This window comes from Schistocerca gregaria, chromosome 8 (genome assembly GCF_023897955.1).
Source record: "Schistocerca gregaria isolate iqSchGreg1 chromosome 8, iqSchGreg1.2, whole genome shotgun sequence".
NCBI lineage: Eukaryota > Metazoa > Arthropoda > Insecta > Orthoptera > Acrididae > Schistocerca > Schistocerca gregaria.
Window position 1 is genome coordinate 22,574,982 of NC_064927.1, and position 13,821 is coordinate 22,588,802.

At 46.6% G+C, this 13,821-nt stretch overlaps 9 non-coding genes across 9 annotated transcripts; all 9 read right to left on the bottom strand.

Moving 5' to 3' along the window:
* Positions 1-649: 649 nt before the first annotated feature.
* Trnak-cuu (transfer RNA lysine (anticodon CUU)) lies at positions 650-722 on the bottom strand. The gene has a single exon. It is a non-coding gene; the product is annotated as a tRNA-Lys (tRNA).
* A 1,471-nt stretch (positions 723-2,193) lies between these two features.
* On the bottom strand, positions 2,194-2,266 carry Trnak-cuu (transfer RNA lysine (anticodon CUU)). Its single transcript has one exon. It is a non-coding gene; the product is annotated as a tRNA-Lys (tRNA).
* A 1,462-nt stretch (positions 2,267-3,728) lies between these two features.
* Positions 3,729-3,801, bottom strand: Trnak-cuu (transfer RNA lysine (anticodon CUU)). Its single transcript has one exon. It is a non-coding gene; the product is annotated as a tRNA-Lys (tRNA).
* Positions 3,802-5,256: 1,455 nt separating this feature from the next.
* Trnak-cuu (transfer RNA lysine (anticodon CUU)) lies at positions 5,257-5,329 on the bottom strand. Its single transcript has one exon. It is a non-coding gene; the product is annotated as a tRNA-Lys (tRNA).
* A 1,446-nt stretch (positions 5,330-6,775) lies between these two features.
* On the bottom strand, positions 6,776-6,848 carry Trnak-cuu (transfer RNA lysine (anticodon CUU)). Its single transcript has one exon. It is a non-coding gene; the product is annotated as a tRNA-Lys (tRNA).
* Positions 6,849-8,300: 1,452 nt separating this feature from the next.
* Positions 8,301-8,373, bottom strand: Trnak-cuu (transfer RNA lysine (anticodon CUU)). Its single transcript has one exon. It is a non-coding gene; the product is annotated as a tRNA-Lys (tRNA).
* Positions 8,374-9,834: 1,461 nt separating this feature from the next.
* Positions 9,835-9,907, bottom strand: Trnam-cau (transfer RNA methionine (anticodon CAU)). The gene has a single exon. It is a non-coding gene; the product is annotated as a tRNA-Met (tRNA).
* Positions 9,908-11,377: 1,470 nt separating this feature from the next.
* Positions 11,378-11,450, bottom strand: Trnak-cuu (transfer RNA lysine (anticodon CUU)). Its single transcript has one exon. It is a non-coding gene; the product is annotated as a tRNA-Lys (tRNA).
* Positions 11,451-12,908: 1,458 nt separating this feature from the next.
* Trnam-cau (transfer RNA methionine (anticodon CAU)) lies at positions 12,909-12,981 on the bottom strand. Its single transcript has one exon. It is a non-coding gene; the product is annotated as a tRNA-Met (tRNA).
* Between the last annotated feature and the right edge of the window lie 840 nt (positions 12,982-13,821).

Sequence of the window (13,821 nt, forward strand, 5' to 3'; positions counted from 1 at the left end):
GACGACGACGACGACGACGCGAGGCTCTGACATATGTGAGAAATACATCTATAAAATGTAATTCAGACTGCCTCGTCCCACCTCATGCTGTACCGCTTTGGCAAAGTCTTTATCTGCGCCATTCGCCTTAATCACATCTGAGAGTAATTCTTAATAAAAGGCATGTCGCTAATTGTTCGTCATCACAGATACTGTTTGCTATACGGCCACGACGCGCAACTGATTTCCAAAAATTCGACTTCTTCCTTTGAGGATGTAACTCACGACCCTTGGTTTACTAGTTCAGTGCTCTACCACTGAGCTAAAGAAGCGCGGCCTAGCGGTACTTTTGCGTACTTCGTCCTTACGGTCGTCTGGATCATCAGACTTCAGCTGACAACACTTCATTTTACCGACTAATATTTGCAGCTATGGCGACCCATTACTGCTTGGCTACACATCTGACACATAACCGATGTCCTCTCCAAACAACAACACCTGAATTTCAGAACATGTCTTTCACACATGTCTACAAAATCTCCTTCACCTTCAAATACAGTTTCCTTGCGACTGACAGAGACGTAGGCAAAGTTTACAGTTGCTATTTCCATTACATCACGTTAATCAGAAAAACAGTAATTTACATCTGCAGCGGAACAAAATTCCGTTCCGCCCAGCGTGGGGCTCGAACCCACGACCCTAAGATTAAGAGTCTCACGCTCTACCGACTGAGCTAGCCGGGCTGCTTGGGTGAATACTTGCCGAGCAGCACGTCACACAGTACTCGTTTGGGTTGGGTGGTTCCATATAGAATCTCTCCATGCTGCCTAATGTTTTCCTAACGTCACACTCGTCACGTACTTCACTTTTATTTCATAATCATTTCTGAGAGGTAAAGGAATTGCATGACAACCTGCAGAGCTAGTGGCGTCAAAATTAACACTCATACTTGATGTGACTCAAAAGGCGAACGAGTTACTTTCCGACGTTGTGTTAGATGTGCAAGTGCGAGTGGAAACTCGCGGTGACGGCACTCTGCCGACCATTTCGCTAGTTAACACCGGTCTTGTAGTGTGTGTTTCAAGCTCAAGAGCATCTCAAAGCAGAAAATGGTCAACAGCAACATTCAGACGGTTTCGTACTTCTCAAATGCTACATTAAAACGGTATGTTTCTTTTTCAGAACTGATAAAACACGAGCGTGACAGCATTCGAACCTGTAATCTTCAGATCCGAAGTCCGACGCCTTATCCATTAGGCCACACAGTCACTGACGACCAAGTGCAACTTGTATATGACTCATCTCGAAACGCTCACACCCCTGATAATTTGTGTTTTCGTTCTACACAGCCGCTGCCCTTGCTCTTTCCCACCCATTCGTTACATTCAACCTCTTACGTGACCGACCAAATATAGACTGGGAAACAAGACCACACACTTTGTGCATACGGAATCGAAGGCAGGGCGTGCCTCGCCGCATTTGCCACGATGGCCATTTGCTACTTCTGCAGAAGCGGCGGCGGCGACGACGACGACGACGACGACGACGACGACGACGACGACGACGACGACGACGACGACCGCGAGAGGCTCTGACATTTGTGAGAAATACATCTATGAAATGTAATTCAGACTGCCTCGTCCCACCTTATGCTGTACCGCTTTGGCAAAGGCTTTATCTGCGCCATTCGCCTTAATCACATCTGAGAGTAATTCTTAATAAAAGGCATGTCGCTAATTGTTCGTCTTCACAGATACTGTTTGCTATACGGCCACGACGCGCAACTGATTTCCAAAAATTCGACTTCTTCCTTTGAGGATGTAACTCACGACCCTTGGTTTACTAGTTCAGTGCTCTACCACTGAGCTAAAGAAGCGCGGCCTAGCGGTACTTTTGCGTACTTCGTCCTTACGGTCGTCTGGATCATCAGACTTCAGCTGACAACACTTCATATTACCGACTAATATTTGCAGCTATGGCGACCCATTACTGCTTGGCTACACATCTGACACATAACCGATGTCCTCTCCAAACAACAACACCTGAATTTCAGAACATGTCTTTCACACATGTCTACAAAATCTCCTTCACCTTCAAATACAGTTTCCTTGCGACTGACAGAGACGTAGGCAAAGTTTAAAGTTGCTATTTCCATTACATCACGTTAATCAGAAAAACAGTAATTTACATCTGCAGCAGAACAAAATTCCGTTCCGCCCAGCGTGGGGCACGAACCCACGACCCTGAGATTAAGAGTCTCACGCTCTACCGACTGAGCTAGCCGGCCTGCTTGGGTGAATACTTGCCGAGCAGCACGTCACACAGTACTCGTTTGGGTTGGGTGGTTCCATATAGAATCTCTCCATGCTGCCTAATGTTTTCCTAACGTCACACTCGTCACGTACTTCACTTTTATTTCATAATCATTTCTGAGAGGTAAAGGAATTGCATGACAACCTGCAGAGCTAGTTGCGTCAAAATTAACACTCATACTTGATGTGACTCAAAAGGCGAACGAGTTACTTTCCGACGTTGTTTTAGATGTGCAAGTGCGAGTGGAAACTCGCGGTGACGGCACTCTGCCTACCATTTCGCTAGTTAACACCGGTCTTGTTGTGTGTGTTTCAAGCTCAAGAGCTTCTCCAAGCAGAAAATGGTCAACAGCAACATTCAAACGGTTTCGTACTTCTCAAATGCTACATTAAAACGGTATGTTTCTTTTTCAGAACTGATAAAACACGAGCGTGACAGCATTCGAACCTGTAATCTTGAGATCCGAAGTCCGACGCCTTATCCATTAGGCCACACAGTCACTGACGACCAAGTGCAACTTGTATATGACTCATCTCGAAACGCTCACACCCCTGATAATTTCTGTTTTCGTTCTACACAGCCGCTGCCCTTGCGCTTTCCCACCCATTCGTTACATTCAACCTCTTACATGACCGACCAAATATAGACTGGGAAACAAGACCACACACTTTGTGCATACGGAATCGAAGGCAGGGCGTGCCTTGCCGCATTTGCCACGATGGCCATTTGCTACTTCTGCAGAAGCGGCGGCGACGACGACGACGACGACGACGACGACGACGACGACGACGACGACGACGACCGCGAGAGGCTCTGACATATGTGAGAAATACATCTATAAAATGTAATTCAGACTGCCTCGTCCCACCTTATGCTGTACCGCTTTGGCAAAGGCTTTATCTGCGCCATTCGCCTTAATCACATCTGAGAGTAATTCTTAATAAAAGTCATGTCGCCAATTGTTCGTCATCACAGATACTGTTTGCTATACGGCCACGACGCGCAACTGATTTCCAAAAATTAGTCATCTTCCTTTGAGGATGTAACTCACGTCCCTTGGTTTACTAGTTCAGTGCTCTACCACTGAGCTAAAGAAGCGCGGCCTAGCGGTACTTTTGCGTACTTCGTCCTTACGGTCGTCTGGATCATCAGACTTCAGCTGACAACACTTCATTTTACCGACTAATATTTGCAGCTATGGCGACCCATTACTGCTTGGCTACACATCTGACACATAACCGATGTCCTCTCCAAACAACAACACCTGAATTTCAGAACATGTCTTTCACACATGTCTACAAAATCTCCTTCACCTTCAAATACAGTTTCCTTGCGACTGACAGAGACGTAGGCAAAGTTTAAAGTTGCTATTTCCATTACATCACGTTAATCAGGAAAACAGTAATTTACATCTGCAGCGGAACAAAATTCCGTTCCGCCCAGCGTGGGGCTCGAACCCACGACCCTGAGATTAAGAGTCTCACGCTCTACCGACTGAGCTAGACGGGCTGAGTGGGTGAATACTTGCCGAGCAGCACGTCACACAGTACTCGTTTGGGTTGGGTGGTTCCATATAGAATCTCTCCATGCTGCCTAATGTTTTCCTAACGTCACACTCGTCACGTACTTCACTTTTATTTCATAATCATTTCTGAGAGGTGAAGGAATTGCATGACAACCTGCAGAGCTAGTGGCGTCAAAAATAACACTCATACTTGATGTGACTCAAAAGGCGAACGAGTTACTTTCCGACGTTGTTTTAGATGTGCAAGTGCGAGTGGAAACTCGCGGTGACGGCACTCTGCCGACCATTTCGCTAGTTAACACCGGTCTTGTAGTGTGTGTTTCAAGCTCAAGAGCATCTCCAAGCAGAAAATGGTCAACAGCAACATTCAGACGGTTTCGTACTTCTCAAATGCTACATTAAAACGGTATGTTTCTTTTTCAGAACTGATAAAACACGAGCGTGACAGCATTCGAACCTGTAACCTTCAGATCCGAAGTCCGACGCCTTATCCATTAGGCCACACAGTCACTGACGACCAAGTGCAACTTGTATATGACTCATCTCGAAACGCTCACACCCCTGATAATTTGTGTTTTCGTTCTACACAGCCGCTGCCCTTGCTCTTTCCCACCCATTCGTTACATTCAACCTCTTACGTGACCGACCAAATATAGACTGGGAAACAAGACCACACACTTTGTGCATACGGAATCGAAGGCAGGGCGTGCCTCGCCGCATTTGCCACGATGGCCATTTGCTACTTCTGCAGAAGCGGCGGCGGCGACGACGACGACGACGACGACGACGACGACGACGACGACGACCGCGAGAGGCTTTGACATATGTGAGAAATACATCTATAAAATGTAATTCAGACTGCCTCGTCCCACCTTATGCTGTACCGCTTTGGCAAAGGCTTTATCTGCGCCATTCGCCTTAATCACATCTGAGAGTAATTCTTAATAAAAGGCATGTCGCTAATTGTTCGTCATCACAGATACTGTTTGCTATACGGCCACGACGCGCAACTGATTTCCAAAATTCGACTTCTTCCTTTGAGGATGTAACTCACGACCCTTGGTTTACTAGTCCAGTGCTCTACCACTGAGCTAAAGAAGCGCGGCCTAGCGGTACTTTTGCGTACTTCGTCCTTACGGTCGTCTGGATCATCAGACTTCAGCTGACAACACTTCATATTACCGACTAATATTTGCAGCTATGGCGACCCATTACTGCTTGGCTACACATCTGACACATAACCGACGTCCTCTCCAAACAACAACACCTGAATTTCAGAACATGTCTTTCACACATGTCTACAAAATCTCCTTCACCTTCAAATACAGTTTCCTAGCGACTGACAGAGACGTAGGCAAAGTTTAAAGTTGATATTTCCATTACATCACGTTAATCAGAAAAACAGTAATTTACATCTGCAGCGGAACCAATTTCCGTTCCGCCCAGCGTGGGGCTCGAACCCACGACCCTGAGATTAAGAGTCTCATGCTCTACCGACTGAGCTAGCCGGGCTGCTTGGATGAATACTTGCCGGGCAGCACGTCACACAGTACTCGTTTGGGTTGGGTGGTCCCATACAGAATCTCTCCATGCTGCCTAATGTTTTCCTAACGTCACACTCGTCACGTACTTCACTTTTATTTCATAATCATTTCTGAGAGGTAAAGGAATTGCATGACAACCTGCAGAGCTAGTGGCGTCAAAATTAACACTCATACTTGATGTGACTCAAAAGGCTAACGAGTTACTTTCCGACGTTGTTTTAGATGTGCAAGTGCCAGTGGAAACTCGCGGTGACGGCACTCTGCCTACCATTTCGCTAGTTAACACCGGTCTTGTAGTGTGTGTTTCAAGCTCAAGAGCATCTCCAAGCAGAAAATGGTCAACAGCAACATTCAAACGGTTTCGTACTGCTCAAATGCTACATTAAAACGGTATGTTTCTTTTTCACAACTGATAACACACGAGCGTGACAGTATTCCAACCTGTAATCTTCAAATCCGAAGTCCGACGCCTTATCCATTAGGCCACACAGTCACTGACGACCAAGTGCCACTTGTATATGACTCATCTCGAAACGCTCACACCCCTGATAATTTGTGTTTTCGTTCTACACAGCCGCTGCCCTTGCTCTTTCCCACCCATTCGTTACATTCAACCTCTTACGTGACCGACCAAATATAGACTGGGAAACAAGACCACACACTTTGTGCATACGGAATCGAAGGCAGGGCGTGCCTCGCCGCATTTGCCACGATGGCCATTTGCTACTTCTGCAGAAGCGGCGGCGGCGACGACGACGACGACGACGACGACGACGACGACCGCGAGAGGCTCTGATATATGTGAGAAATACATCTATAAAATGTAATTCAGACTGCCTCGTCCCACCTTATGCTGTACCGCTTTGGCAAAGGCTTTATCTGCGCCATTCGCCTTAATCACATCTGAGAGTAATTCTTAATAAAAGGCATGTCGCTAATTGTTCGTCATCACAGATACTGTTTGCTATACGGCCACGACGCGCAACTGATTTCCAAAATTCGACTTCTTCCTTTGAGGATGTAACTCACGACCCTTGGTTTACTAGTCCAGTGCTCTACCACTGAGCTAAAGAACCGCGGCCTAGCGGTACTTTTGCGTACTTCGTCCTTACGGTCGTCTGGATCATCAGACTTCAGCTGACAACACTTCATATTACCGACTAATATTTGCAGCTATGGCGACCCATTACTGCTTGGCTACACATCTGACACATAACCGATGTCCTCTCCAAACAACAACACTTGCATTTCAGAACATGTCTTTCACACATGTCTACAAAGTCACCTTCACCTTCAAATACAGTATCCTTGCTACTGACAGAGACGTAGGCAAAGTTTAAAGTTGCTATTTCCATTACATCACGTTAATCAGAAAAACAGTAATTTACATCTGCAGCGGAACCAATTTCCGTTCCGCCCAGCGTGGGGCTCGAACCCACGACCCTGAGATTAAGAGTCTCATGCTCTACCGACTGAGCTAGCCGGGCTGCTTGGATGAATACTTGCCGGGCAGCACGTCACACAGTACTCGTTTGGGTAGGGTGGTCCCATACAGAATCTCTCCATGCTGCCTAATGTTTTCCTAACGTCACACTCGTCATGTACTTCACTTTTATTTCATAATCATTTCTGAGAGGTAAAGGAATTGCATGACAACCTGCAGAGTTAGTGGCGTCAAAATTAACACTCATACTTGATGTGACTCAAAAGGCTAACTAGTTACTTTCCGACGTTGTTTTAGATGTGCAAGTGCCAGTGGAAACTCGCGGTGACGGCACTCTGCCTACCATTTCGCTAGTTAACACCGGTCTTGTAGTGTGTGTTTCAAGCTCAAGAGCATCTCCAAGCAGAAAATGGTCAACAGCAACATTCAGACGGTTTCGTACTGCTCAAATGCTACATTAAAACGGTATGTTTCTTTTTCACAACTGATAAAACACGAGCGTGACAGTATTCGAACCTGTAATCTTCAGATCTTAAGTCCGACGCCTTATCCATTAGGCCACACAGTCACTGACGACCAAGTGCAACTTGTATATGACTCATCTCGAAACGCTCACACCCCTGATAATTTGTGTTTTCGTTCTACACAGCCGCTGCCCTTGCTCTTTCCCACCCATTCGTTACATTCAACCTCTTACGTGACCGACCAAATATAGACTGGGAAACAAGACCACACACTTTGTGCATACGGAATCGAAGGCAGGGCGTGCCTCGCCGCATTTACCACGATGGCCATTTGCTACTTCTGCAGAAGCGGCGGCGGCGACGACGACGACGACGACGACGACGACGACGACGACGACCGCGAGAGGCTCTGACATATGTGAGAAATACATCTATAAAATGTAATTCAGACTGCCTCGTCCAACCTTATGCTGTACCGCTTTGGCAAAGGCTTTATCTGCGCCATTTGCCTTAATCACATCTGAGAGTAATTCTTAATAAAAGGCATGTCGCTAATTGTTCGTCATCACAGATACTGTTTGCTATACGGCCACGACGCGCAACTGATTTCCAAAATTCGACTTCTTCCTTTGAGGATGGTACTCACGACCCTTGGTTTACTAGTCCAGTGCTCTACCACTGAGCTAAAGGGGCGCGTCCTAGCGGTACTATTGCGTACTTCGTCCTTACGGTCGTCTGGATCATCAGACTTCAGCTGACAACACTTCATATTACCGACTAATATTTGCAGCTATGGCGACCCATTACTGCTTGGCTACACATCTGACACATAACCGATGTCCTCTCCAAACAACAACACTTGCATTTCAGAACATGTCTTTCACACATGTCTACAAAGTCACCTTCACCTTCAAATACAGTATCCTTGCTACTGACAGAGACGTAGGCAAAGTTTAAAGTTGCTATTTCCATTACATCACGTTAATCAGAAAAACAGTAATTTACATCTGCAGCGGAACCAATTTCCGTTCCGCCCAGCGTGGGGCTCGAACCCACGACCCTGAGATTAAGAGTCTCATGCTCTACCGACTGAGCTAGCCGGGCTGCTTGGATGAATACTTGCCGGGCAGCACGTCACACAGTACTCGTTTGGGTAGGGTGGTCCCATACAGAATCTCTCCATGCTGCCTAATGTTTTCCTAACGTCACACTCGTCATGTACTTCACTTTTATTTCATAATCATTTCTGAGAGGTAAAGGAATTGCATGACAACCTGCAGAGTTAGTGGCGTCAAAATTAACACTCATACTTGATGTGACTCAAAAGGCTAACTAGTTACTTTCCGACGTTGTTTTAGATGTGCAAGTGCCAGTGGAAACTCGCGGTGACGGCACTCTGCCTACCATTTCGCTAGTTAACACCGGTCTTGTAGTGTGTGTTTCAAGCTCAAGAGCATCTCCAAGCAGAAAATGGTCAACAGCAACATTCAGACGGTTTCGTACTGCTCAAATGCTACATTAAAACGGTATGTTTCTTTTTCACAACTGATAAAACACGAGCGTGACAGTATTCGAACCTGTAATCTTCAGATCTTAAGTCCGACGCCTTATCCATTAGGCCACACAGTCACTGACGACCAAGTGCAACTTGTATATGACTCATCTCGAAACGCTCACACCCCTGATAATTTGTGTTTTCGTTCTACACAGCCGCTGCCCTTGCTCTTTCCCACCCATTCGTTACATTCAACCTCTTACGTGACCGACCAAATATAGACTGGGAAACAAGACCACACACTTTGTGCATACGGAATCGAAGGCAGGGCGTGCCTCGCCGCATTTACCACGATGGCCATTTGCTACTTCTGCAGAAGCGGCGGCGGCGACGACGACGACGACGACGACGACGACGACGACGACGACGACGACGACCGCGAGAGGCTCTGACATATGTGAGAAATACATCTATAAAATGTAATTCAGACTGCCTCGTCCCACCTTATGCTGTACCGCTTTGGCAAAGGCTTTATCTGCGCCATTTGCCTTAATCACATCTGAGAGTAATTCTTAATAAAAGGCATGTCGCTAATTGTTCGTCATCACAGATACTGTTTGCTATACGGCCACGACGCGCAACTGATTTCCAAAATTCGACTTCTTCCTTTGAGGATGGTACTCACGACCCTTGGTTTACTAGTCCAGTGCTCTACCACTGAGCTAAAGGGGCGCGTCCTAGCGGTACTATTGCGTACTTCGTCCTTACGGTCGTCTGGATCATCAGACTTCAGCTGACAACACTTCATATTACCGACTAATATTTGCAGCTATGGCGACCCATTACTGCTTGGCTACACATCTGACACCTAACCGATGTCCTCTCCAAACAACAACACTTGCATTTCAGAACATGTCTTTCACACATGTCTACAAAGTCACATTCACCTTCAAATACAGTATCCTTGCTACTGACAGAGACGTAGGCAAAGTTTAAAGTTGCTATTTCCATTACATCACGTTAATCAGAAAAACAGTAATTTACATCTGCAGCGGAACAAATTTCCGTTCCGCCCAGCGTGGGGCTGGAACCCACGACCCTGAGATTATGAGTCTCATGCTCTACCGACTGAGCTAGCCGGGCTGCTTGGATGAATACGTGCCGGGCAGCACGTCACACAGTACTCGTTTGGGTTGGGTGGTCCCATACAGAATCTCTCCATGGTGCCTAATGTTTTCCTAACGTCACACTCGTCACGTACTTCACTTTTATTTCATAATCATTTCTGAGAGGTAAAGGAATTGCATGACAACCTGCAGAGCTAGTGGCGTCAAAATTAACACTCATACTTGATGTGACTCAAAAGGCTAACGAGTTACTTTCCGACGTTGTTTTAGATCTGCAAGTGCCAGTGGAAACTCGCGGTGACGGCACTCTGCCTACCATTTCGCTAGTTAACACCGGTCTTGTAGTGTGTGTTTCAAGCTCAAGAGCATCTCCAAGCAGAAAATGGTCAACAGCAACATTCAGACGGTTTCGTACTGCTCAAATGCTACATTAAAACGGTATGTTTCTTTTTCACAACTAATAAAACACGAGCGTGACAGTATTCGAACCTGTGATCTTCAGATCCGAAGTCCGACGCCTTATCCATTAGGCCACACAGTCACTGACGACCAAGTGCAACTTGTATATGACTCATCTCGAAACGCTCACACCCCTGATAATTTGTGTTTTCGTTCTACACAGCCGCTGCCCTTGCTCTTTCCCACCCATTCGTTACATTCAACCTCTTACGTGACCGACCAAATATAGACTGGGAAACAAGACCACACACTTTGTGCATACGGAATCGAAGGCAGGGCGTGCCTCGCCGCATTTGCCACGATGGCCATTTGCTACTTCTGCAGAAGCGGCGGCGGCGGCGACGGCGACGACGACGACGACGACGACGACGACGACGACGGCGACGACGACGACCGCGAGAGGCTCTGACATATGTGAGAAATACATCTATAAAATGTAATTCAAACTGCCTCGTCCCACCTTATGCTGTACCGCTTTGGCAAAGGCTTTATCTGCGCCATTCGCCTTAATCACATATGAGAGCATTTCTTAATAAAAAGGCATGTCGCCAATTGTTCGTCATCACAGATACTGTTTGCTATACGGCCACGACGCGCAACTGATTTCCAAAATTCGACTTCTTCCTTTGAGGATGCAATCACGACCCTTGGTTTACTAGTCCAGTGCTCTACCACTGAGCTAAAGAGGCGCGGCCTAGCGGTACTTTTGCGTACTTCGTCCTTACGGTCGTCTGGATCATCAGACTTCAGCTGACAACACTTCATATTACCGACTAATATTTGCAGCTATGGCGACCCATTACTGCTTGGCTACACATCTGACACATAACCGATGTCCTCTCCAAACAACAACACTTGCATTTCAGAACATGTCTTTCACACATGTCTACAAAGTCACATTTACCTTCAAATACAGTATCCTTGCTACTGACAGAGACGTAGGCAAAGTTTAAAGTTGCTATTTCCATTACATCACGTTAATCAGAAAAACATTAATTTACATCTGCAGCGGAACCAATTTCCGTTCCGCCCAGCGTGGGGCTCGAACCCACGACCCTGAGATAAAGAGTCTCATGCTCTACCGACTGAGCTAGCCGGGCTGCTTGGATGAATACTTGCCGGGCAGCACGTCACACAGTACTCGTTTGGGTAGGGTGGTCCCATACAGAATCCCTCCATGCTGCCTACTGTTTTCCTAACGTCACACTCGTCACGTACTTCACTTTTATTTCATAATCATTTCTGAGAGGTAAAGGAATTGCATGACAACCTGCAGAGCTAGTGGCGTCAAAATTAACACTCATACTTGATGTGACTCAAAAGGCTAACGAGTTACTTTCCGACGTTGTTTTAGATGTGCAAGTGCCAGTGGAAACTCGCGGTGACGGCACTCTGCCTACCATTTCGCTAGTTAACACATGTCTTGTAGTGTGTGTTTCAAGCTCAAGAGCATCTCCAAGCAGAAAATGGTCAACAGCAACATTCAGACGGTTTCGTACTGCTCAAATGCTACATTAAAACGGTATGTTTCTTTTTCACAACTGATAAAACACGAGCGTGACAGTATTCGAACCTGTAATCTTCAGATCTGAAGTCCGACGCCTTATCCATTAGGCCACACAGTCACTGACGACCAAGTGCAACTTGTATATGACTCATCTCGAAACGCTCACACCCCTGATAATTTGTGTTTTCGTTCTACACAGCCGCTGCCCTTGCTCTTTCCCACCCATTCGTTACATTCAACCTCTTACGTGACCGACCAAATATAGACTGGGAAACAAGACCACACACTTTGTGCATACGGAATCGAAGGCAGGGCGTGCCTCGCCGCATTTACCACGATGGCCATTTGCTACTTCTGCAGAAGCGGCGGCGGCGGCGACGACGACGACGACGACGACGACGACGACGACGACGACGACCGCGAGAGGCTCTGACATATGTGAGAAATACATCTATAAAATGTAATTCAGACTGCCTCGTCCCACCTTATGCTGTACCGCTTTGGCAAAGGCTTTATCTGCGCCATTTGCCTTAATCACATCTGAGAGTAATTCTTAATAAAAGGCATGTCGCTAATTGTTCGTCATCACAGATACTGTTTGCTATACGGCCACGACGCGCAACTGATTTCCAAAATTCGACTTCTTCCTTTGAGGATGGTACTCACGACCCTTGGTTTACTAGTCCAGTGCTCTACCACTGAGCTAAAGGGGCGCGTCCTAGCGGTACTTTTGCGTACTTCGTCCTTACGGTCGTCTGGATCATCAGACTTCAGCTGACAACACTTCATATTACCGACTAATATTTGCAGCTATGGCGACCCATTACTGCTTGGCTACACATCTGACACCTAACCGATGTCCTCTCCAAACAACAACACTTGCATTTCAGAAAATGTCTTTCACACATGTCTACAAAGTCACCTTCACCTTCAAATACAGTATCCTTGCTACTGACAGAGACGTAGGCAAAGTTTAAAGTTGCTATTTCCATTACATCACGTTAATCAGAAAAACAGTAATTTACATCTGCAGCGGAACAAATTTCCGTTCCGCCCAGCGTGGGGCTCGAACCCACGACCCTGAGATTATGAGTCTCATGCTCTACCGACTGAGCTAGCCGGGCTGCTTGGATGAATACTTGCCGGGCAGCACGTCACACAGTACTCGTTTGGGTTGGGTGGTCCCATACAGAATCTCTCCATGGTGCCTAATGTTTTCCTAACGTCACACTCGTCACGTACTTCACTTTTATTTCATAATCATTTCTGAGAGGTAAAGGAATTGCATGACAACCTGCAGAGCTAGTGGCGTCAAAATTAACACTCATACTTGATGTGACTCAAAAGGCTGACGAGTTACTTTCCGACGTTGTTTTAGATCTGCAAGTGCCAGTGGAAACTCGCGGTGACGGCACTCTGCCTACCATTTCGCTAGTTAACACCGGTCTTGTAGTGTGTGTTTCAAGCTCAAGAGCATCTCCAAGCAGAAAATGGTCAACAGCAACATTCAGACGGTTTCGTACTGCTCAAATGCTACATTAAAACAGTATGTTTCTTTTTCACAACTAATAAAACACGAGCGTGACAGTATTCGAACCTGTAATCTTCAGATCCGAAGTCCGACGCCTTATCCATTAGGCCACACAGTCACTGACGACCAAGTGCAACTTGTATATGACTCATCTCGAAACGCTCACACCCCTGATAATTTGTGTTTTCGTTCTACACAGCCGCTGCCCTTGCTCTTTCCCACCCATTCGTTACATTCAAACTCTTACGTGACCGACCAAATATAGACTGGGAAACAAGACCACACACTTTGTGCATACGGAATCGAAGGCAGGGCGTGCCTCGCCGCATTTGCCACGATGGCCATTTGCTACTTCTGCAGAAGCGGCGGCGGCGACGACGACGACGACGACGACCGCGAGAGGCTCTGACATATGTGAGAAATACATCTATAA